At 35.7% G+C, this 27,755-nt stretch overlaps 3 protein-coding genes across 5 annotated transcripts in view; 2 read left to right on the top strand and 1 right to left on the bottom strand.

Annotated features, from left to right (window-relative positions):
* LOC133547439 (zinc finger protein 37-like) overlaps window positions 1–27,755 on the bottom strand; it is a 190,846-nt gene that overhangs the window by 27,476 nt on the left and 135,615 nt on the right. The gene's annotated exons all lie outside the window — the stretch shown is intronic.
* Window positions 1–27,755, top strand: part of LOC133547440 (gastrula zinc finger protein xLCGF3.1-like) — a 39,886-nt gene that overhangs the window by 4,640 nt on the left and 7,491 nt on the right. The window contains exon 2 of one of the 3 annotated variants that reach the window (XR_009805492.1): window positions 21,847–22,506. The exons of the other annotated variants lie outside the window; for them this stretch is intronic. The gene's annotated coding sequence lies outside the window, so the exon portion shown is untranslated. Of the gene's footprint in view, window positions 1–21,846; window positions 22,507–27,755 lie in introns of those variants that run through there. 3 annotated transcript variants of the gene reach the window in all.
* LOC133547441 (uncharacterized) overlaps window positions 23,963–27,755 on the top strand; it is a 146,793-nt gene continuing 143,000 nt past the window's right edge. The window contains exons 1-2 of the mRNA XM_061893127.1: window positions 23,963–23,983; window positions 24,230–24,342. The gene's annotated coding sequence lies outside the window, so the exon portion shown is untranslated. The remainder of the gene's footprint in view (window positions 23,984–24,229; window positions 24,343–27,755) is intronic.

The following is a 27,755-nucleotide window of genomic DNA, read 5'->3' as shown; positions in this document are numbered from 1 at the left end:
TATAATACTGCCACCTACTGCAGCGGAGTATGTCACATATATTCATGTACTCACACTGTCAAAACTAATACTGGATGATAATAATATATATAATACTGCCACCTACTGCAGCGGAGTATGTCACATATATTCATGTACTCACACTGTCAAAACTAATACTGGATGATAATAATATATATAATACTGCCACCTACTGCAGCGGAGTATGTCACATATATTCATGTACTTACACTGTCAAAACTAATACTGGATGATAATAATATATATAATACTGCCACCTACTGCAGCGGAGTATGTCACATATATTCATGTACTTACACTATCAAAACTAATACTGGATGATAATAATATACAGTATATAATACTGCCACCTACTGCAGCGGAGTATGTCACATATATTCATGTACTTACACTGTCAAAACTAATACTGGATGATAATAATATATATAATACTGCCACCTACTGCAGCGGAGTATGTCACATATATTCATGTACTTACACTGTCAAAACTAATACTGGATGATAATAATATATATATAATACTGCCACCTACTGCAGCGGAGTATGTCACATATATTCATGTACTTACACTGTCAAAACTAATACTGGATGATAATAATATATATAATACTGCCACCTACTGCATCGGAGTATGTCACATATATTCATGTACTCACACTGTCAAAACTAATACTGGATGATAATAATATATATAATACTGCCACCTACTGCAGCGGAGTATGTCACATATATTCATGTACTTACACTATCAAAACTAATACTGGATGATAATAATATGTATAATACTGCCACCTACTGCAGCGGAGTATGTCACATATATTCATGTACTTACACTGTCAAAACTAATACTGGATGATAATAATATATATAATACTGCCACCTACTGCAGCAGAGTATGTCACATATATTCATGTACTCACACTGTCAAAACTAATACTGGATGATAATAATATATATAATACTGCCACCTACTGCAGCGGAGTATGTCACATATATTCATGTACTCACGCTGTCAAAACTAATACTGGATGATGATAATATATATAATACTGCCACCTACTGCAGCGGAGTATGTCACATATATTCATGTACTTACACTGTCAAAACTAATACTGGATGATAATAATATATATAATACTGCCACCTACTGCAGCGGAGTATGTCACATATATTCATGTACTCACACTGTCAAAACTAATACTGGATGATAATAATATATATAATACTGCCACCTACTGCAGCGGAGTATGTCACATATATTCATGTACTTACACTGTCAAAACTAATACTGGATGATAATAATATATATAATACTGCCACCTACTGCAGCGGAGTATGTCACATATATTCATGTACTCACACTGTCAAAACTAATACTGGATGATAATAATATATATAATACTGCCACCTACTGCAGCGGAGTATGTCACATATATTCATGTACTTACACTGTCAAAACTAATACTGGATTATAATAATATATATAATACTGCCACCTACTGCAGCGGAGTATGTCACATATATTCATGTACTCACACTGTCAAAACTAATACTGGATGATAATAATATATATAATACTGCCACCTACTGCAGCGGAGTATGTCACATATATTCATGTACTCACACTGTCAAAACTAATACTGGATGATAATAATATATATAATACTGCCACCTACTGCAGCGGAGTATGTCACATATATTCATGTACTTACACTGTCAAAACTAATACTGGATGATAATAATATATATAATACTGCCACCTACTGCAGCGGAGTATGTCACATATATTCATGTACTTACACTATCAAAACTAATACTGGATGATAATAATATGTATAATACTGCCACCTACTGCAGCGGAGTATGTCACATATATTCATGTACTCACACTGTCAAAACTAATACTGGATGATAATAATATATATAATACTGCCACCTACTGCAGCGGAGTATGTCACATATATTCATGTACTTACACTATCAAAACTAATACTGGATGATAATAATATGTATAATACTGCCACCTACTGCAGCGGAGTATGTCACATATATTCATGTACTTACACTGTCAAAACTAATACTGGATGATAATAATATGTATAATACTGCCACCTACTGCAGCAGAGTATGTCACATATATTCATGTACTCACACTGTCAAAACTAATACTGGATGATAATAATATATATAATACTGCCACCTACTGCAGCGGAGTATGTCACATATATTCATGTACTTACACTGTCAAAACTAATACTGGATGATAATAATATATATAATACTGCCACCTACTGCAGCGGAGTATGTCACATATATTCATGTACTCACACTGTCAAAACTAATACTGGATGATAATAATATATATAATACTGCCACCTACTGCAGCGGAGTATGTCACATATATTCATGTACTTACACTGTCAAAACTAATACTGGATGATAATAATATATATAATACTGCCACCTACTGCAGCGGAGTATGTCACATATATTCATGTACTTACACTGTCAAAACTAATACTGGATGATAATAATATATATAATACTGCCACCTACTGCAGCGGAGTATGTCACATATATTCATGTACTTACACTATCAAAACTAATACTGGATGATAATAATATATATAATACTGCCACCTACTGCAGCGGAGTATGTCACATATATTCATGTACTTACACTGTCAAAACTAATACTGGATGATAATAATATATATAATACTGCCACCTACTGCAGCGGAGTATGTCACATATATTCATGTACTCACACTGTCAAAACTAATACTGGATGATAATAATATATATAATACTGCCACCTACTGCAGCGGAGTATGTCACATATATTCATGTACTCACACTGTCAAAACTAATACTGGATGATAATAATATATATAATACTGCCACCTACTGCAGCGGAGTATGTCACATATATTCATGTACTTACACTGTCAAAACTAATACTGGATGATAATAATATATATAATACTGCCACCTACTGCAGCGGAGTATGTCACATATATTCATGTACTTACACTATCAAAACTAATACTGGATGATAATAATATACAGTATATAATACTGCCACCTACTGCAGCGGAGTATGTCACATATATTCATGTACTTACACTGTCAAAACTAATACTGGATGATAATAATATATATAATACTGCCACCTACTGCAGCGGAGTATGTCACATATATTCATGTACTTACACTGTCAAAACTAATACTGGATGATAATAATATATATAATACTGCCACCTACTGCAGCGGAGTATGTCACATATATTCATGTACTTACACTGTCAAAACTAATACTGGATGATAATAATATATATAATACTGCCACCTACTGCATCGGAGTATGTCACATATATTCATGTACTCACACTGTCAAAACTAATACTGGATGATAATAATATATATAATACTGCCACCTACTGCAGCGGAGTATGTCACATATATTCATGTACTTACACTATCAAAACTAATACTGGATGATAATAATATGTATAATACTGCCACCTACTGCAGCGGAGTATGTCACATATATTCATGTACTTACACTGTCAAAACTAATACTGGATGATAATAATATATATAATACTGCCACCTACTGCAGCGGAGTATGTCACATATATTCATGTACTCACACTGTCAAAACTAATACTGGATGATAATAATATATATAATACTGCCACCTACTGCAGCGGAGTATGTCACATATATTCATGTACTTACATTATCAAAACTAATACTGGATGATAATAATATGTATAATACTGCCACCTACTGCAGCGGAGTATGTCACATATATTCATGTACTTACACTATCAAAACTAATACTGGATGATAATAATATATATAATACTGCCACCTACTGCAGCGGAGTATGTCACATATATTCATGTACTTACACTATCAAAACTAATACTGGATGATAATAATATGTATAATACTGCCACCTACTGCAGCGGAGTATGTCACATATATTCATGTACTTACACTGTCAAAACTAATACTGGATGATAATAATATATATAATACTGCCACCTACTGCAGCGGAGTATGTCACATATATTCATGTACTTACACTGTCAAAACTATTACTGGATGATAATAATATATATAATACTGCCACCTACTGCAGCGGCGTATGTCACATATATTCATGTACTTACACTGTCAAAACTATTACTGGATGATAATAATATATATAATACTGCCACCTACTGCAGCGGAGTATGTCACATATATTCATGTACTTACACTGTCAAAACTATTACTGGATGATAATAATATATATAATACTGCCACCTACTGCAGCGGCGTATGTCACATATATTCATGTACTTACACTGTCAAAACTATTACTGGATGATAATAATATATATAATACTGCCACCTACTGCAGCGGAGTATGTCACATATATTCATGTACTCACACTGTCAAAACTAATACTGGATGATAATAATATATATAATACTGCCACCTACTGCAGCGGAGTATGTCACATATATTCATGTACTTACACTGTCAAAACTAATACTGGATGATAATAATATATATATAATACTGCCACCTACTGCAGCGGAGTATGTCACATATATTCATGTACTCACACTGTCAAAACTAATACTGGATGATAATAATATATATATAATACTGCCACCTACTGCAGCGGAGTATGTCACATATATTCATGTACTTACACTATCAAAACTAATACTGGATGATAATAATATGTATAATACTGCCACCTACTGCAGCGGAGTATGTCACATATATTCATGTACTCACACTGTCAAAACTAATACTGGATGATAATAATATATATAATACTGCCACCTACTGCAGCGGAGTATGTCACATATATTCATGTACTTACACTGTCAAAACTAATACTGGATGATAATAATATATATAATACTGCCACCTACTGCAGCGGAGTATGTCACATATATTCATGTACTCACACTGTCAAAACTAATACTGGATGATAATAATATATATAATACTGCCACCTACTGCAGCGGAGTATGTCACATATATTCATGTACTTACACTGTCAAAACTAATACTGGATGATAATAATATATATAATACTGCCACCTACTGCAGCGGAGTATGTCACATATATTCATGTACTTACACTGTCAAAACTAATACTGGATGATAATAATATATATAATACTGCCACCTACTGCAGCGGAGTATGTCACATATATTCATGTACTCACACTGTCAAAACTAATACTGGATGATAATAATATATATAATACTGCCACCTACTGCAGCAGAGTATGTCACATATATTCATGTACTTACACTGTCAAAACTAATACTGGATGATAATAATATATATAATACTGCCACCTACTGCAGCGGAGTATGTCACATATATTCATGTACTTACACTGTCAAAACTAATACTGGATGATAATAATATATATAATACTGCCACCTACTGCAGCGGAGTATGTCACATATATTCATGTACTTACACTGTCAAAACTAATACTGGATGATAATAATATATATAATACTGCCACCTACTGCAGCGGAGTATGTCACATATATTCATGTACTTACACTATCAAAACTAATACTGGATGATAATAATATGTATAATACTGCCACCTACTGCAGCGGAGTATGTCACATATATTCATGTACTTACACTGTCAAAACTATTACTGGATGATAATAATATATATAATACTGCCACCTACTGCAGCGGCGTATGTCACATATATTCATGTACTTACACTGTCAAAACTATTACTGGATGATAATAATATATATAATACTGCCACCTACTGCAGCGGAGTATGTCACATATATTCATGTACTCACACTGTCAAAACTAATACTGGATGATAATAATATATATAATACTGCCACCTACTGCAGCAGAGTATGTCACATATATTCATGTACTTACACTGTCAAAACTAATACTGGATGATAATAATATATATAATACTGCCACCTACTGCAGCGGAGTATGTCACATATATTCATGTACTTACACTGTCAAAACTATTACTGGATGATAATAATATATATAATACTGCCACCTACTGCAGCGGAGTATGTCACATATATTCATGTACTTACACTGTCAAAACTATTACTGGATGATAATAATATATATAATACTGCCACCTACTGCAGCGGCGTATGTCACATATATTCATGTACTTACACTGTCAAAACTATTACTGGATGATAATAATATATATAATACTCCCACCTACTGCAGCGGAGTATGTCACATATATTCATGTACTCACACTGTCAAAACTAATACTGGATGATAATAATATATATAATACTGCCACCTACTGCAGCGGAGTATGTCACATATATTCATGTACTTACACTGTCAAAACTAATACTGGATGATAATAATATATATAATACTGCCACCTACTGCAGCGGAGTATGTCACATATATTCATGTACTTACACTATCAAAACTAATACTGGATGATAATAATATGTATAATACTGCCACCTACTGCAGCGGAGTATGTCACATATATTCATGTACTCACACTGTCAAAACTAATACTGGATGATAATAATATATATAATACTGCCACCTACTGCAGCGGAGTATGTCACATATATTCATGTACTTACACTATCAAAACTAATACTGGATGATAATAATATGTATAATACTGCCACCTACTGCAGCGGAGTATGTCACATATATTCATGTACTTACACTGTCAAAACTAATACTGGATGATAATAATATGTATAATACTGCCACCTACTGCAGCAGAGTATGTCACATATATTCATGTACTCACACTGTCAAAACTAATACTGGATGATAATAATATATATAATACTGCCACCTACTGCAGCGGAGTATGTCACATATATTCATGTACTTACACTGTCAAAACTAATACTGGATGATAATAATATATATAATACTGCCACCTACTGCAGCGGAGTATGTCACATATATTCATGTACTCACACTGTCAAAACTAATACTGGATGATAATAATATATATAATACTGCCACCTACTGCAGCGGAGTATGTCACATATATTCATGTACTTACACTGTCAAAACTAATACTGGATGATAATAATATATATAATACTGCCACCTACTGCAGCGGAGTATGTCACATATATTCATGTACTTACACTGTCAAAACTAATACTGGATGATAATAATATATATAATACTGCCACCTACTGCAGCGGAGTATGTCACATATATTCATGTACTTACACTATCAAAACTAATACTGGATGATAATAATATATATAATACTGCCACCTACTGCAGCGGAGTATGTCACATATATTCATGTACTTACACTGTCAAAACTAATACTGGATGATAATAATATATATAATACTGCCACCTACTGCAGCGGAGTATGTCACATATATTCATGTACTCACACTGTCAAAACTAATACTGGATGATAATAATATATATAATACTGCCACCTACTGCAGCGGAGTATGTCACATATATTCATGTACTCACACTGTCAAAACTAATACTGGATGATAATAATATATATAATACTGCCACCTACTGCAGCGGAGTATGTCACATATATTCATGTACTTACACTGTCAAAACTAATACTGGATGATAATAATATATATAATACTGCCACCTACTGCAGCGGAGTATGTCACTTATATTCATGTACTCACACTGTCAAAACTAATACTGGATGATAATAATATACAGTATATAATACTGCCACCTACTGCAGCGGAGTATGTCACATATATTCATGTACTTACACTGTCAAAACTAATACTGGATGATAATAATATATATAATACTGCCACCTACTGCAGCGGAGTATGTCACATATATTCATGTACTTACACTATCAAAACTAATACTGGATGATAATAATATACAGTATATAATACTGCCACCTACTGCAGCGGAGTATGTCACATATATTCATGTACTTACACTGTCAAAACTAATACTGGATGATAATAATATATATAATACTGCCACCTACTGCAGCGGAGTATGTCACATATATTCATGTACTTACACTGTCAAAACTAATACTGGATGATAATAATATATATAATACTGCCACCTACTGCAGCGGAGTATGTCACATATATTCATGTACTCACACTGTCGCAACTAATACTGGATGATAATAATATATATATAATACTGCCACCTACTGCAGCGGAGTATGTCACATATATTCATGTACTTACACTGTCAAAACTAATACTGGATGATAATAATATATATAATACTGCCACCTACTGCATCGGAGTATGTCACATATATTCATGTACTCACACTGTCAAAACTAATACTGGATGATAATAATATATATAATACTGCCACCTACTGCAGCGGAGTATGTCACATATATTCATGTACTCACACTGTCGCAACTAATACTGGATGATAATAATATATATATAATACTGCCACCTACTGCAGCGGAGTATGTCACATATATTCATGTACTTACACTGTCAAAACTAATACTGGATGATAATAATATATATAATACTGCCACCTACTGCATCGGAGTATGTCACATATATTCATGTACTCACACTGTCAAAACTAATACTGGATGATAATAATATATATAATACTGCCACCTACTGCAGCGGAGTATGTCACATATATTCATGTACTTACACTGTCAAAACTAATACTGGATGATAATAATATATATAATACTGCCACCTACTGCAGCGGAGTATGTCACATATATTCATGTACTTACACTATCAAAACTAATACTGGATGATAATAATATACAGTATATAATACTGCCACCTACTGCAGCGGAGTATGTCACATATATTCATGTACTTACACTGTCAAAACTAATACTGGATGATAATAATATATATAATACTGCCACCTACTGCAGCGGAGTATGTCACATATATTCATGTACTTACACTGTCAAAACTAATACTGGATGATAATAATATATATAATACTGCCACCTACTGCAGCGGAGTATGTCACATATATTCATGTACTCACACTGTCGCAACTAATACTGGATGATAATAATATATATATAATACTGCCACCTACTGCAGCGGAGTATGTCACATATATTCATGTACTTACACTGTCAAAACTAATACTGGATGATAATAATATATATAATACTGCCACCTACTGCAGCGGAGTATGTCACATATATTCATGTACTTACACTGTCAAAACTAATACTGGATGATAATAATATATATAATACTGCCACCTACTGCAGCGGAGTATGTCACATATATTCATGTACTCACACTGTCAAAACTAATACTGGATGATAATAATATATATAATACTGCCACCTACTGCAGCGGAGTATGTCACATATATTCATGTACTTACACTGTCAAAACTAATACTGGATGATAATAATATATATAATACTGCCACCTACTGCAGCGGAGTATGTCACATATATTCATGTACTCACGCTGTCAAAACTAATACTGGATGATAATAATATATATAATACTGCCACCTACTGCAGCGGAGTATGTCACATATATTCATGTACTCACACTGTCAAAACTAATACTGGATGATAATAATATATATATATAATACTGCCACCTACTGCAGCGGAGTATGTCACATATATTCATGTACTCACACTGTCAAAACTAATACTGGATGATAATAATATATATAATACTGCCACCTACTGCAGCGGAGTATGTCACATATATTCATGTACTTACACTGTCAAAACTAATACTGGATGATAATAATATATATAATACTGCCACCTACTGCAGCGGAGTATGTCACATATATTCATGTACTCACACTGTCAAAACTAATACTGGATGATAATAATATATATAATACTGCCACCTACTGCAGCAGAGTATGTCACATATATTCAGTACTTACACTGTCAAAACTAATACTGGATGATAATAATATATATAATACTGCCACCTACTGCAGCGGAGTATGTCACATATATTCATGTACTTACGCTGTCAAAACTAATACTGGATGATAATAATATATATAATACTGCCACCTACTGCAGCAGAGTATGTCACATATATTCAGTACTTACACTGTCAAAACTAATACTGGATGATAATAATATATATAATACTGCCACCTACTGCAGCGGAGTATGTCACATATATTCATGTACTTACACTATCAAAACTAATACTGGATGATAATAATATGTATAATACTGCCACCTACTGCAGCGGAGTATGTCACATATATTCATGTACTTACACTGTCAAAACTAATACTGGATGATAATAATATATATAATACTGCCACCTACTGCAGCGGAGTATGTCACATATATTCATGTACTCACACTGTCAAAACTAATACTGGATGATAATAATATATATAATACTGCCACCTACTGCAGCGGAGTATGTCACATATATTCATGTACTTACACTGTCAAAACTAATACTGGATGATAATAATATATATATAATACTGCCACCTACTGCAGCGGAGTATGTCACATATATTCATGTACTCACACTGTCAAAACTAATACTGGATGATAATAATATATATAATACTGCCACCTACTGCAGCGGAGTATGTCACATATATTCATGTACTTACACTATCAAAACTAATACTGGATGATAATAATATGTATAATACTGCCACCTACTGCAGCGGAGTATGTCACATATATTCATGTACTTACACTGTCAAAACTAATACTGGATGATAATAATATATATAATACTGCCACCTACTGCAGCGGAGTATGTCACATATATTCATGTACTTACACTATCAAAACTAATACTGGATGATAATATGTATAATACTGCCACCTACTGCAGCGGAGTATGTCACATATATTCATGTACTTACACTGTCAAAACTAATACTGGATGATAATAATATATATAATACTGCCACCTACTGCAGCGGAGTATGTCACATATATTCATGTACTCACACTGTCAAAACTAATACTGGATGATAATAATATATATAATACTGCCACCTACTGCAGCGGAGTATGTCACATATATTCATGTACTTACATTATCAAAACTAATACTGGATGATAATAATATGTATAATACTGCCACCTACTGCAGCGGAGTATGTCACATATATTCATGTACTTACACTGTCAAAACTAATACTGGATGATAATAATATATATAATACTGCCACCTACTGCAGCAGAGTATGTCACATATATTCAGTACTTACACTGTCAAAACTAATACTGGATGATAATAATATATATAATACTGCCACCTACTGCAGCGGAGTATGTCACATATATTCATGTACTCACACTGTCAAAACTAATACTGGATGATAATAATATATATAATACTGCCACCTACTGCAGCGGAGTATGTCACATATATTCATGTACTTACATTATCAAAACTAATACTGGATGATAATAATATGTATAATACTGCCACCTACTGCAGCGGAGTATGTCACATATATTCATGTACTTACACTGTCAAAACTAATACTGGATGATAATAATATATATAATACTGCCACCTACTGCAGCAGAGTATGTCACATATATTCATGTACTTACACTATCAAAACTAATACTGGATGATAATAATATATATAATACTGCCACCTACTGCAGCGGAGTATGTCACATATATTCATGTACTTACACTATCAAAACTAATACTGGATGATAATAATATGTATAATACTGCCACCTACTGCAGCGGAGTATGTCACATATATTCATGTACTTACACTGTCAAAACTATTACTGGATGATAATAATATATATAATACTGCCACCTACTGCAGCGGCGTATGTCACATATATTCATGTACTTACACTGTCAAAACTATTACTGGATGATAATAATATATATAATACTGCCACCTACTGCAGCGGAGTATGTCACATATATTCATGTACTTACACTGTCAAAACTAATACTGGATGATAATAATATATATAATACTGCCACCTACTGCAGCAGAGTATGTCACATATATTCAGTACTTACACTGTCAAAACTAATACTGGATGATAATAATATATATAATACTGCCACCTACTGCAGCGGAGTATGTCACATATATTCATGTACTCACGCTGTCAAAACTAATACTGGATGATAATAATATATATAATACTGCCACCTACTGCAGCAGAGTATGTCACATATATTCATGTACTTACACTATCAAAACTAATACTGGATGATAATAATATATATAATACTGCCACCTACTGCAGCGGAGTATGTCACATATATTCATGTACTTACACTATCAAAACTAATACTGGATGATAATAATATATATAATACTGCCACCTACTGCAGCGGAGTATGTCACATATATTCATGTACTTACACTGTCAAAACTAATACTGGATGATAATAATATATATAATACTGCCACCTACTGCAGCGGAGTATGTCACATATATTCATGTACTTACACTGTCAAAACTATTACTGGATGATAATAATATATATAATACTGCCACCTACTGCAGCGGCGTATGTCACATATATTCATGTACTTACACTGTCAAAACTATTACTGGATGATAATAATATATATAATACTGCCACCTACTGCAGCGGAGTATGTCACATATATTCATGTACTTACACTGTCAAAACTAATACTGGATGATAATAATATATATAATACTGCCACCTACTGCAGCAGAGTATGTCACATATATTCAGTACTTACACTGTCAAAACTATTACTGGATGATAATAATATATATAATACTGCCACCTACTGCAGCGGAGTATGTCACATATATTCATGTACTCACACTGTCAAAACTAATACTGGATGATAATAATATATATAATACTGCCACCTACTGCAGCGGAGTATGTCACATATATTCATGTACTTACACTATCAAAACTAATACTGGATGATAATAATATGTATAATACTGCCACCTACTGCAGCGGAGTATGTCACATATATTCATGTACTTACACTGTCAAAACTAATACTGGATGATAATAATATATATAATACTGCCACCTACTGCAGCGGAGTATGTCACATATATTCATGTACTCACACTGTCAAAACTAATACTGGATGATAATAATATATATAATACTGCCACCTACTGCAGCAGAGTATGTCACATATATTCATGTACTTACACTGTCAAAACTAATACTGGATGATAATAATATATATAATACTGCCACCTACTGCAGCGGAGTATGTCACATATATTCATGTACTTACACTGTCAAAACTATTACTGGATGATAATAATATATATAATACTGCCACCTACTGCAGCGGCGTATGTCACATATATTCATGTACTTACACTGTCAAAACTATTACTGGATGATAATAATATATATAATACTGCCACCTACTGCAGCGGAGTATGTCACATATATTCATGTACTCACACTGTCAAAACTAATACTGGATGATAATAATATATATAATACTGCCACCTACTGCAGCAGAGTATGTCACATATATTCATGTACTTACACTGTCAAAACTAATACTGGATGATAATAATATATATAATACTGCCACCTACTGCAGCGGAGTATGTCACATATATTCATGTACTTACACTGTCAAAACTATTACTGGATGATAATAATATATATAATACTGCCACCTACTGCAGCGGAGTATGTCACATATATTCATGTACTTACACTGTCAAAACTATTACTGGATGATAATAATATATATAATACTGCCACCTACTGCAGCGGAGTATGTCACATATATTCATGTACTCACACTGTCAAAACTAATACTGGATGATAATAATATATATAATACTGCCACCTACTGCAGCGGAGTATGTCACATATATTCATGTACTTACACTGTCAAAACTAATACTGGATGATAATAATATATATATAATACTGCCACCTACTGCAGCGGAGTATGTCACATATATTCATGTACTCACACTGTCAAAACTAATACTGGATGATAATAATATATATAATACTGCCACCTACTGCAGCGGAGTATGTCACATATATTCATGTACTTACACTATCAAAACTAATACTGGATGATAATAATATGTATAATACTGCCACCTACTGCAGCGGAGTATGTCACATATATTCATGTACTCACACTGTCAAAACTAATACTGGATGATAATAATATATATAATACTGCCACCTACTGCAGCGGAGTATGTCACATATATTCATGTACTTACACTGTCAAAACTAATACTGGATGATAATAATATATATAATACTGCCACCTACTGCAGCGGAGTATGTCACATATATTCATGTACTTACACTGTCAAAACTAATACTGGATGATAATAATATATATAATACTGCCACCTACTGCAGCGGAGTATGTCACATATATTCATGTACTTACACTATCAAAACTAATACTGGATGATAATAATATGTATAATACTGCCACCTACTGCAGCGGAGTATGTCACATATATTCATGTACTTACACTGTCAAAACTAATACTGGATGATAATAATATATATAATACTGCCACCTACTGCAGCGGAGTATGTCACATATATTCATGTACTCACGCTGTCAAAACTAATACTGGATGATAATAATATATATAATACTGCCACCTACTGCAGCGGAGTATGTCACATATATTCATGTACTCACACTGTCAAAACTAATACTGGATGATAATAATATATATATATAATACTGCCACCTACTGCAGCGGAGTATGTCACATATATTCATGTACTCACACTGTCAAAACTAATACTGGATGATAATAATATATATAATACTGCCACCTACTGCAGCGGAGTATGTCACATATATTCATGTACTTACACTGTCAAAACTAATACTGGATGATAATAATATATATAATACTGCCACCTACTGCAGCGGAGTATGTCACATATATTCATGTACTCACACTGTCAAAACTAATACTGGATGATAATAATATATATAATACTGCCACCTACTGCAGCAGAGTATGTCACATATATTCAGTACTTACACTGTCAAAACTAATACTGGATGATAATAATATATATAATACTGCCACCTACTGCAGCGGAGTATGTCACATATATTCATGTACTTACGCTGTCAAAACTAATACTGGATGATAATAATATATATAATACTGCCACCTACTGCAGCAGAGTATGTCACATATATTCAGTACTTACACTGTCAAAACTAATACTGGATGATAATAATATATATAATACTGCCACCTACTGCAGCGGAGTATGTCACATATATTCATGTACTTACACTATCAAAACTAATACTGGATGATAATAATATGTATAATACTGCCACCTACTGCAGCGGAGTATGTCACATATATTCATGTACTTACACTGTCAAAACTAATACTGGATGATAATAATATATATAATACTGCCACCTACTGCAGCGGAGTATGTCACATATATTCATGTACTCACACTGTCAAAACTAATACTGGATGATAATAATATATATAATACTGCCACCTACTGCAGCGGAGTATGTCACATATATTCATGTACTTACACTGTCAAAACTAATACTGGATGATAATAATATATATAATACTGCCACCTACTGCAGCGGAGTATGTCACATATATTCATGTACTTACACTGTCAAAACTAATACTGGATGATAATAATATATATAATACTGCCACCTACTGCAGCGGAGTATGTCACATATATTCATGTACTTACACTGTCAAAACTAATACTGGATGATAATAATATATATAATACTGCCACCTACTGCAGCGGAGTATGTCACATATATTCATGTACTCACACTGTCAAAACTAATACTGGATGATAATAATATATATAATACTGCCACCTACTGCAGCGGAGTATGTCACATATATTCATGTACTTACACTATCAAAACTAATACTGGATGATAATAATATGTATAATACTGCCACCTACTGCAGCGGAGTATGTCACATATATTCATGTACTTACACTGTCAAAACTAATACTGGATGATAATAATATATATAATACTGCCACCTACTGCAGTGGAGTATGTCACATATATTCATGTACTTACACTGTCAAAACTAATACTGGATGATAATAATATATATAATACTGCCACCTACTGCAGCGGAGTATGTCACATATATTCATGTACTCACACTGTCAAAACTAATACTGGATGATAATAATACATATAATACTGCCACCTACTGCAGCGGAGTATGTCACATATATTCATGTACTTACACTGTCAAAACTAATACTGGATGATAATAATATATATAATACTGCCACCTACTGCAGCGGAGTATGTCACATATATTCATGTACTTACACTGTCAAAACTAATACTGGATGATAATAATATATATAATACTGCCACCTACTGCAGCGGAGTATGTCACATATATTCATGTACTTACACTGTCAAAACTAATACTGGATGATAATAATATATATAATACTGCCACCTACTGCAGCGGCGTATGTCACATATATTCATGTACTTACACTGTCAAAACTAATACTGGATGATAATAATATATATAATACTGCCACCTACTGCAGTGGAGTATGTCACATATATTCATGTACTTACACTGTCAAAACTAATACTGGATGATAATAATATATATAATACTGCCACCTACTGCAGCGGAGTATGTCACATATATTCATGTACTTACACTGTCAAAACTAATACTGGATGATAATAATATATATAATACTGCCACCTACTGCAGCGGAGTATGTCACATATATTCATGTACTTACACTGTCAAAACTAATACTGGATGATAATAATATATATAATACTGCCACCTACTGCAGCGGAGTATGTCACATATATTCATGTACTTACACTGTCAAAACTAATACTGGATGATAATAATATATATAATACTGCCACCTACTGCAGCGGAGTATGTCACATATATTCATGTACTTACACTGTCAAAACTAATACTGGATGATAATAATATATATAATACTGCCACCTACTGCAGCGGAGTATGTCACATATATTCATGTACTTACACTGTCAAAACTAATACTGGATGATAATAATATATATAATACTGCCACCTACTGCAGCGGAGTATGTCACATATATTCATGTACTTACACTGTCAAAACTAATACTGGATGATAATAATATATATAATACTGCCACCTACTGCAGCGGAGTATGTCACATATATTCATGTACTCACACTGTCAAAACTAATACTGGATGATAATAATATATATAATACTGCCACCTACTGCAGCGGAGTATGTCACATATATTCATGTACTTACACTATCAAAACTAATACTGGATGATAATAATATGTATAATACTGCCACCTACTGCAGCGGAGTATGTCACATATATTCATGTACTTACACTGTCAAAACTAATACTGGATGATAATAATATATATAATACTGCCACCTACTGCAGCGGAGTATGTCACATATATTCATGTACTTACACTGTCAAAACTAATACTGGATGATAATAATATATATAATACTGCCACCTACTGCAGCGGAGTATGTCACATATATTCATGTACTCACACTGTCAAAACTAATACTGGATGATAATAATATATATAATACTGCCACCTACTGCAGCGGAGTATGTCACATATATTCATGTACTCACACTGTCAAAACTAATACTGGATGATAATAATATATATAATACTGCCACCTACTGCAGCGGAGTATGTCACATATATTCATGTACTTACACTGTCAAAACTAATACTGGATGATAATAATATATATAATACTGCCACCTACTGCAGCGGAGTATGTCACATATATTCATGTACTCACACTGTCAAAACTAATACTGGATGACATTAAAAGCAATGCTTTGTCCTGACTTACTTTCTGTGGAATTGTAAGTCTATCAAAACAAATGAGCAGTCATTTTGGGCTTAACTTTACATTTCAATCACTCTTTCTAAGCTGCTTTAACTTAGAGAAATATCACTTTAGAAGTTTAGAAAAAAGTTTATTAAAAGTGATTATGGGGTGCCGAATGTAAAAGTTCAGTCTAACTTTTGTAGCAGATATATTTCTCACATTTCACTCACTTTTCTCAAATTCAGCTCATTTTCATCACATTTAAATGTAGACTTTAAATATTATCTCTAAATGTTCAATTTAAATCTTAAATATTAATCTATATGTTAAGGGAATAAGCTATAGAAAAGGGATGGATGGAAGTTAAATCTGAACCTAAATCTTAAACATTAACCTAAATCTTAAATCTAAATCCGAGCGCAAAATATTAAAACTAAACCTAAATCTTAAATCTACAAACCCTGTTTCCATATGAGTTGGGAAATTGTGTTAGATGTAAATATAAACGGAATTCAATGATTTGCAAATCATTTCCAACCCATATTCAGTTGAAAACACTACAAAGACAACATATTTGATGTTCAAACTCATAAACCTTTTTCTTTTTTCGCAAATAATAATTAAATTTGAATTTCATTGCTGCAACACGTGCCAAAGTAGTTGGGAAAGGGCATGTTCACCACTGTTACATCACCTTTTCTTTTAACAACACTCAATAAGCGTTTGGGAACCGAAGAAACTAATTTGAAGCTTTGAAAGTGGAATTATTTCCCATTCTAGTTTTATGTACAGCTTCAGTCGTTCAAAAGTCCAGGGTCTCTGCTGTTGTATTTTAGGCTTCATAATGCGCCACACATTTTCCATGGGAGACAAGTCTGGACTGCAGGCGGGCCAGGAAAGAACCCGCACTCTTTTTTTTTAAGTTAAAGTTAAAGTACCAATGACTGTCACACACATACTGGATGTGGCAAAATTATTCTCTGCATTTGACCCATCACCCTTGATCACCCCCTGGGAGGTGAGGAGAGCAGTGGGCAGCAGCGGTGCCGCGCCCAGGAATCATTTTTGGTGAATTAACCCCCAATTCCAACCCTTAATGCTGAGTGCCAAGCAGGGAGGTAACGGGTCCCATTTTTATAGTTTTGGTATGACTTGGCCGGGGTTTGAACTCTGACCTACCCATCTCAGGGCGGACACTCTAACCACTAGGCCACTGAGTAGCCACGCTGTTGTAACACGTGCTGAATGTGGCTTGATATTGTCTTGCTGAAATAAGCAGGGGCGTCCATGAAAAAGACGGCGCTTAAATGGCAGCATATATTGTTCCAAAACCTGTTTGTACCGTTCAGCATTAATGGTACCTTCACAGATGTGTAAGTTACCCATGTCTTGGGAAGTAATGCACCCCCATACCATCACAGATGCTGGCTTTTCAACTTTGCATCGATAACAGTCTGGATGGTTCGCTTCCCTTTTGGTCCGGATGACACGATGTTGAATATTTCCGAAAACAATTTGAAATGTAGACTTATCACACCACAGAACACTTTTCCACTCTGCATCAGTCCATCTTAGATGATCTCGGACCCAGAGAAGCCGGCGACATTTCTGGGTGTTGATGATAAATTACTTTCGCTTTGCATAGTAGAGCTTTAACTTGCACTTACAGATGTAGCGACAAACTGTATTTAGTGACAGTGGTTTTCTGAAGTGTTCCTGAGCCCATGTGGTGATATCCTTCAGAGAGTGATGCCGGTTTTTGATACAGTGCCGGCTGATAGATGGAAGGTCACAGTCATTCAATGTTGGTTTCCGGCCATGCTGCTTACGTGGAGTGATTTCTCCAGATTCTCTGAACCTTTTGATGATATTATGGAGCGTAGATGTTGAAATCCCTAAATTTCTTGCAATTGCACTTTGAGAAAACAAATAAAATATTAAAATAAAATAAATAAAAAAAATGGGTCTAAACCTGGGCCTTTGGAGAGGGATCCAGACAGAGGCCAAGGGGAAAAAAACAACTCATAGCCATAGCACACATAGTACACATCCCTCTTACATGTGGAGGGAAACAACAAACATCAAAGAACACAAAGGACATGAAAGACATTAAAGCAGCGGAGCTGATGCAACCAGACACTTCTACATACATACATAAATGATAAATGGGTTGTACTTGTATAGCGCTTTTTCTACCTTCAAGGTACTCAAAGCGCTTTGACACTACTTCCACATTTACCCATTCACACACTGATGGAGGGAGCTGCCATGCAAGGCGCCAACCAGCACCCATCAGGAGCAAGGGTGAAGTGTCTTGCTCAGGACACAACGGACGTGACGAGGTTGGTACTAGGTGGGATTTGAACCAGGGACCCTCGGGTTGCGCACGGCCACTCTCCCACTGCGCCACGCCGTCCCCAAATATGAATAAAAAGTAATGTGATGAGCATTCCTCAACTTTATCAGTATTTATTGCCTCCTTTCCCAACTTCTTTGTCACGTGTTGCTGGCATCAAATTCTAAAGTTAATGATTATTTGCAAAAAAAAATGTTTTTATCAGTTTGAACATCAAATATGTTGTCTTTGTAGCATATTCAACTGAATATGGGTTGAAAATGATTTGCAAATCATTGTATTCTGTTTGTATTTACATCTAACACAATTTCCCAACTCATAGGGAAACAGGGTTTGTAAACGTGAGCGTTAAATGTTAAAACTAAATCTAAATCTTAAATCTAAACCTACATCTTAAAACTAAATTATTATCTAAATGTCAGTGCTAAATATTCGATGTAAGTCTAAATGTTAAATCTAAATCTTAAATCTACATCTCTATCTAAACGAGAGCGCTTCATGTTAAATCTAAACATAAATCTTAAATCTGAATTTAAATCCATCCATACATCCAAGTCTCTACCTCATCACAGCTGAATCTAAATCTGAGCACTAAATGTTAAAACCAATCTTTAAACTCTAGGCCACCTACTCAGTGGCCTAGTGGTTAGGGTGTCCCGCCCTGAGATGGGTAGGTTGGGAGTTCAAACCCCGGCCCCAGTCATACCAAAGACTATAAAATGGTAGCCATTACCTCCCTGCTTGGCACTCAGCATTAAGGGTTGGAATTGGGGGTTAAATCAGCATAAATGATTCCCGGGCGCGGCACCGCTGCTGCTCACTGCTCCCCTCACTTCCCAGGGGGTGAACAAGGGGATGGGTCAAATGCAGAGGACACATTTCACCACACCTAGTGTGTGTGTGACAATCATTGCTACTTTAACTTTAACTTAAGTATTTAGCCCAAAGTTCAATAAATGGGAATAGTATACCACGGGAAATCGAACAATCCCTTTCTTTTCTCCATTTTTCTGCATCTAAAATTTATTGAATGCGTTTCTTGAAGACAAAATATATTGTGTTTTTTTTTCCTTCAGCCACATAAATATAAGTTTTCTTTTTCTGTTGTCTGCAAGACCATTGCAATTATGACTCATTTATCCAACTTCATTATCCTTCTTATAAACCATGTGACCTGAGTAGATTCATGATATATTTGTTTGCTTCAGATCAAGTATTATCAGTGTATTTTCTGGAGGGATGTAGTTGATGAGAGAAGTGGCAGCCAAGTATTGCTTTTGAATGGAGAATGGCTTCTGAATGGAATGGTGTGGAGGCCAAAGATTCACAGGCCGAGTAGCCAGTGAGAAGGTATATTTTGGAGCTGACAAATTGTAAACAGAGGTCACAACACTGGAAGTATATTAGCCCAGGGGGCGTGGCTAAAGGATAGTTCTAGAATGTGATAGAATGTGCAGTGTGTGTGAGGAAAGGTTCTCTCAAAACTCTCCAAATCTTGCAAGCAAAAAATGATTTAGTTTAGGAGCCCCGAAGCCAAACATCAAATATTAACTCTTGAAAATGTGAATGATTGTGCCCCTCGCCCCAGATTCACGTATCGCCACCAACATCACCAGCGGCGTCTATCATGACAGGAGGAACGTAAAAGTCTCAAGAAGCCATATTTGAAAGCCAAAAGGAAGTCAGCCATTTTGGTTTCCATCAGCCATGTTGAAGTCAAAAAGGGGTGGTACTTGAACAAACTCCTCCTCGGGACTTTGACCAAACTTTGACCTGATGGCTCGCCACACAACTTTACACATTTATAACACAGCTCCACAAACTGAGATTGTACTCAGAGTTGGTACAAATGATGATGATGACACCCTGTCGTGCAGAATGGGTCAGTACCTGTTGGTACCCATTGGTGGTGGGCGGAGCCTGGCGGCCAAAACTGCCCCTCGCCATCAACCATCAAGTTGTCTTTACTTCTCTTTAGATGATGGGATCTCCTTGCAAACTGATATGAGGCCTTTAGGTCGGGGTCTGATCATGACTAGTCATTGATATCAACACAAACATCGTCCCCTTGTGGTGGAAAATGATAATAGTCATAACTTCCTTCCTCAAGCTCCAATCTTCCTGATTTGTTTTTTTAAGGTGGGTTGAGATCATAGTCATTCTACATCCTGTACACAAATTCAATATGACATTTTTCATACTCTGCACATATGCTAATGTCACATATTGTTGTTTGTGTTGCACAATCTTGTCAATCTGCTCAATAAGGTTAAATTAAAATGTAATACAAGTAATAAGTAAGACTTTATTTTCACACTTAAGTAGATTTGTTTTCAGGTGAAAAAGATGCTACCTCACTAAAAAGATTGTTTAACAATTAAATTTCCATGAATTAATTTAGATCCAGAACACACATTTTTATATAACGTATTACAAAATAATGAGTATTATAAATAAAGGTAAGTTTGTGTAAAATATTTTCACACAACAAAGTGTGAATACATGTTATAAAGTGTGGGGTTGAGTTATAATTGATATAATACAATTAGGTATGGCAAATGCATTTTGTTTACTTGCCAACTATACTTAATATACATATTTATATAATGTCATGTAATAGGACTTCAACATTTTATGTTAATGAAAGTTTATTTGCTAGCCAGTTCTACTTCTGAGTATTTTATTTTGTTATTGAACAATTAAACATACATAAACAATGTTTAGACACATTAAGGTACTTTCAATACAATATGAGTCAATGTTTTTTCAATATTTTACTCAGCAATATAAAAAACATCACATTAAATCCAATCCTCTTACAAACAAAACCCGTTAAAGAAAGTAATAGTAAATCCATCCATCCATTTTTTACCGCTTATTCCCTTTTGGGGTCGCAGGGGGCGCTGGCGCCTATCTCAGCTACAATCGGGCGGAAGGCGGGGTACACTTGAGAGACAATTCGAATAAGATTTAAATAAAATGTATATAATTAAATGATAAACTTTTGCTTGAATGTGCTTATTTAAAACGACTTAATATATTCCAATAAATATAATAATGTAAGTGTTTTTCTATTTTGCACAAATCTTCCAAGACTGAATGAATAAATTGAAATCATTAACACAATGTGAGGATTTGGATTTCACTTTAAGAAAGAGACTTTTGTTAAAGAGAGCAAATGTTTCACACTTTTTAAAAATGGATATAAATTCACGACACGATCGATCCACACATGCGTGAAGTTACGTCACTTCCTGTACTTTTTTTACAAAGGAGCTCCTGCGACGTCACGTTCTGTGATATTTCATTGTTTTATTAATGTTTTGTATGAAATAGATTATCTAGGAGTAAAAGGGAACAACAATAAAAACACGTGGAAGGGTAAATTTAAAAAAATCTAGCAGTAATATCGCTACAATTTGTAGCACTTTCACTCTTGTCATTGCAATGAATGTCGCACGGGGGCGCCACTGAACCCCAACATTAAAGCTTTGTTTGATATACTTTGAATTTATTTTTTAAAAACAAGACACTCGTTTATATCACATTGTTATTCAAATAAATATTACGTAAAAGAAAAGCATGGTAACAGTGACAACAGGCAATATATTATATAGAGCTACCTCTTCATCCGCTCGGCTGTGACGTCATTCCCAGCTTCCGGGGTAAACGGAAGACAGCAGAACAGGAGGAGAAGGAGAAAGAAGTGTGCAGGACGCTAATAAGTCAGTTTTATTTGTTATCCAGTTTGAAATATACATCTGTGATTCATTATTTAAGGATAAAGTGGTCTGGATGCGCTAGAAGCACTGTGCCGCTTCTCGTGCTATCTTTGCTTGTTAGTTAGCTTAGCTCGCTAGTTAGCTTAGCTTGTTAGCTGCTAACAGAAGACACAGAAGTTATCAACACATCGCTAAGTAGAGATCAAGTGTGAGAGTAAAGTGTTGTGATTGTGTGAAAATGTGTGAAAGAACGACAGCAAAGTATGAGGAGGAGCTTTGTCTTACAAAAGAGGAGAAGGAGCGACAACATCAACTACTGGACGCTGTTTTCAAGAAACATCAAGTTGTGTCACACAGAACAGGTTTGTCGACTTCTTACTGTCACATCTTTACCAACTTTACATTTATTAATAACACTATGTTTAATATATTGTGTATAAGAAGTTGTGTTGTCTTGTGAGGATGATGCATTCCGTCTGCTACTTGCAACGTGGTCTTGCAACCACGTGGTTGTCTGTGTTCTGTGGAATGTAACTACTAAAGATGAGTTACATATCCCAGTCCATTTGTACTACAAACTGTCAGTGGTGGAACAAGTCAGAGATGTGCTGTGGACGAGCCTCATGACATGGCCCCTAAACCCAAATAATAAAGGTAACTCTACCATCATTTTATAACACACACATGCCTCTCTGGGTTTACTACAAACAATCTCTAACCAGGTTTTAAAAAGTTTGTCCGCCATTTTTGCTTAAATTTGCATTTCCCGACATTTACTTATTTTCTCACGTTCACCACAGCATCATCCCTTTCACAGGATGTAGAACAATTATCAAAGGGGATCTGATTTTTTTTTATTTTGCCTGTCATTCACAATCCATATGTAAGACAATAACATGTTTTTATTCTTTATGCATTCTAAGTCCTAAACAAACATTAGCAAAATCTTGACTATCCTAATTCTAACAATGGAGTCAATGAGAGCGCCTCTATTCCGCTCACTAATAAGAATTATTTGATCAATATAATATACCCAGAAGTCATTTTTTTAAATGCTATCTCTTTAAAACATGCTGTAAAAATGCATATCCTCTGGAAATATGTCTTTTAATAGCCACAAACTGGAGGATACATTTTAATTAGGATATGATTTAAATAAATAGTGTAAAGGTTTTATGGAATTTTCCAGGGTGTACCCCGTCTTCCGCCCCCCTGTGAATCCAAAAGGGACAAGCGGTAGAACATGGATGGATGGATGGGACATTATAGACAGGCTTCAAATTTTTACTTTTTAAGGTCAAGACAAGTGTTGCCTTAAAGGAGGGTTCATATTTTAGGGCACCAAGGCAAGTTAGAAGGGCACCAAGGCAAATGCAATTTTTTTTCCAGTTTGTTTATTAAATGTAGAATTGCTCACATTTATTTGTGCAATAAACCTTTGGACAATTTTGACCCGTACTTTGGGTCGAAACATAATAATTGTGTAAATGCATCAATAAGTTCTTTATGCTTGTTTAAGGTGCTTTTTTTAAAACCTTTATTTTGTTAACGCAGTCAGACCTATTATTGTGAAGGGGAAGTGTGTTGCTGTTCTCAGAACGATGTGTGGAGGTGAAAGTTGCGAGTACTGTCCTGTTTGTATATTATTCCAACATTGATGATGTGGTTCACAACACAAGCAGATGAGATGTGTTGTGCGTTTATGGATTTTCCTTTCCAGCTTTAGCTTCGTTGTTTAGTCGCTAATTTAAATGACAGCGTGTTTAAAGAATGAATGAGTGGTCCAGAACAAATTATTTTCCATCCATCCGTCTTCTTCCGCTTATCCGAGGTCGGGTCTTGGGGGCAGCAACCTAAGCAGGGAAGCCCAGACTTCCCTCTTTTTCCAGCCACTTCATCCAACTCCTCCCTGGGGGATTCCGAGGCATTCCCGGTCAGCTGCAAGACATAGTCTTCCCAACGTGTCCTGGGTCTTCCCCGTGGCCTCCTACCGGTCGGACCTGCCCTAAACGCCTCCTGAAGGAGGCGTTCGGGTGGCATCCTGACCAGATGCCCGAACCACCTCATCTGGCTCCTCTCCATTTGGAGGAGCAGCGGTTTTACTTTGAGTTCCTCCTGGATGACAGAGCTTCTCACCCTATCTCTAAGGGAGAGACCCGCCACTCGGCGGAAGAAACTAATTTGGGCCGCTTGTACCCGAGATCTTGTCCTTTCGGTCATAACCCAAAGCTCATGACCATAAGTAAGGATGGACCTTTGAGCGACCGATAAAGAGAGCTTTGCCTTCCGGCTCAGCTCCTTCTTCATCACAACGGATCGATACAGCGTCCGCATTACTGAAGACGCCGCACCGATCCGCCTGTCGATCTCACGATGCACTCTTCCCTCACTCGTGGACAAGACTCCTAGGTACTTGAATTCCTCCACTTGGGGAAAGATCTCCTCCCCAACCCCGAGATGGCACTCCACCCTTTTCCGGACGAGAACCATGGACTTTGGAGGTGCTGATTCCCATCCCAGTCGCTTCACACTCTTCTGCAAACCGATCCAGTGAGAGCTGAAGATCTTGGCCAGATGAAGCCATCAGGACCACATCATCTGCAAAAAGCAGAGACCTAATCCTGCAGCCACCAAACCAGATCCCCTCAACGCCCTGACTGCGCCTACAAATTCTATCTATAAAACAGAATCTGTAACCAAGGGCAGTCTTGGCGGAGTCCAACCCTCACTAGAAACGGGTCCGACTTACTGCCGGCAATGCGGACCAAGCTCTGACACTGATCATACAGGGAGCGGACCGCCACAATAAGACAGTCCGATACACCATACTCCCTGAGCACTCCCCACAGGACTTCTCGGGGGACACGGTCGAATGCCTTCTCCAAGTCCACAAAACACATGTAGACTGGTTGGGCAAACTCCCATGTACCCACAAGGACCCTGCCGAGAGTATAGAGCTGGTCCACAGTTCCACGACCAGGACTAAAACCACACTGTTCCTCCTGAATCCGAGGTTCGACTGTCTGACTTAGGCTCCTCTTCAGTACACCTGAATAGACTTTACCGGCAAGGCATTATTTTCCCTAACAAATGTTGCTTCTCCTTAGAATGACATCATTGCTCTTACATTTATGTCAATTACCCTGATATTGTGCAATGAAAAGCAGATTTTGTTATATTAGCCAGTTCTGTGACACCGGAAGTCAGTGTTGAAATAATATGCCTTATTTTTTTTGTTGAGTTCAGTGATTATTGACTGGATTATTACTTTGGGAAGGTCAGAGAAGAAGAGTTGTGGTCTTGTGAGAATTTTCTCGCAGGTCACCTGCTAATGTTAGCCAAGTTAGCTGCTCATGTGTGTTGGAGTGGAGACGGCTGAGGGGAGTCGTGTATGAAACAAGCTCAGCTTCCTCATGAAGGTGACGTGATGATGTCACATAAGGACTACACGCCTACACTCACAAAAGAATGGCAACGTTTGGGCCCCCAGACCCGCTTTATTTTTGTCTTATTGAGGCAGCGCTTTTTTACGCTTTCAGACCAAACGAACGAAGTTTGAGAGCCGCAGCCGGAGAAAATAAACACACAGTGTATCCATGACTGCAAAGTTCATTGACCGTTTGTGTGATTGACTGACTAATGTTTTAATACCTCCGTTTTATTACCTCTCACACAAACATGCTTGTGGGGGAGTTTTCTGTGTCTACGTACCTTCCACACATGCGTACACCCACCTGAGTAACATTTGTCCAAGTTGCACCATCCCCACATTTTT

This window comes from Nerophis ophidion, unplaced genomic scaffold, assembly GCF_033978795.1.
Source record: "Nerophis ophidion isolate RoL-2023_Sa unplaced genomic scaffold, RoL_Noph_v1.0 HiC_scaffold_106, whole genome shotgun sequence".
Classification (NCBI taxonomy): domain Eukaryota; kingdom Metazoa; phylum Chordata; class Actinopteri; order Syngnathiformes; family Syngnathidae; genus Nerophis; species Nerophis ophidion.
This window is presented reverse-complemented; position numbering and strand designations above follow the sequence as displayed.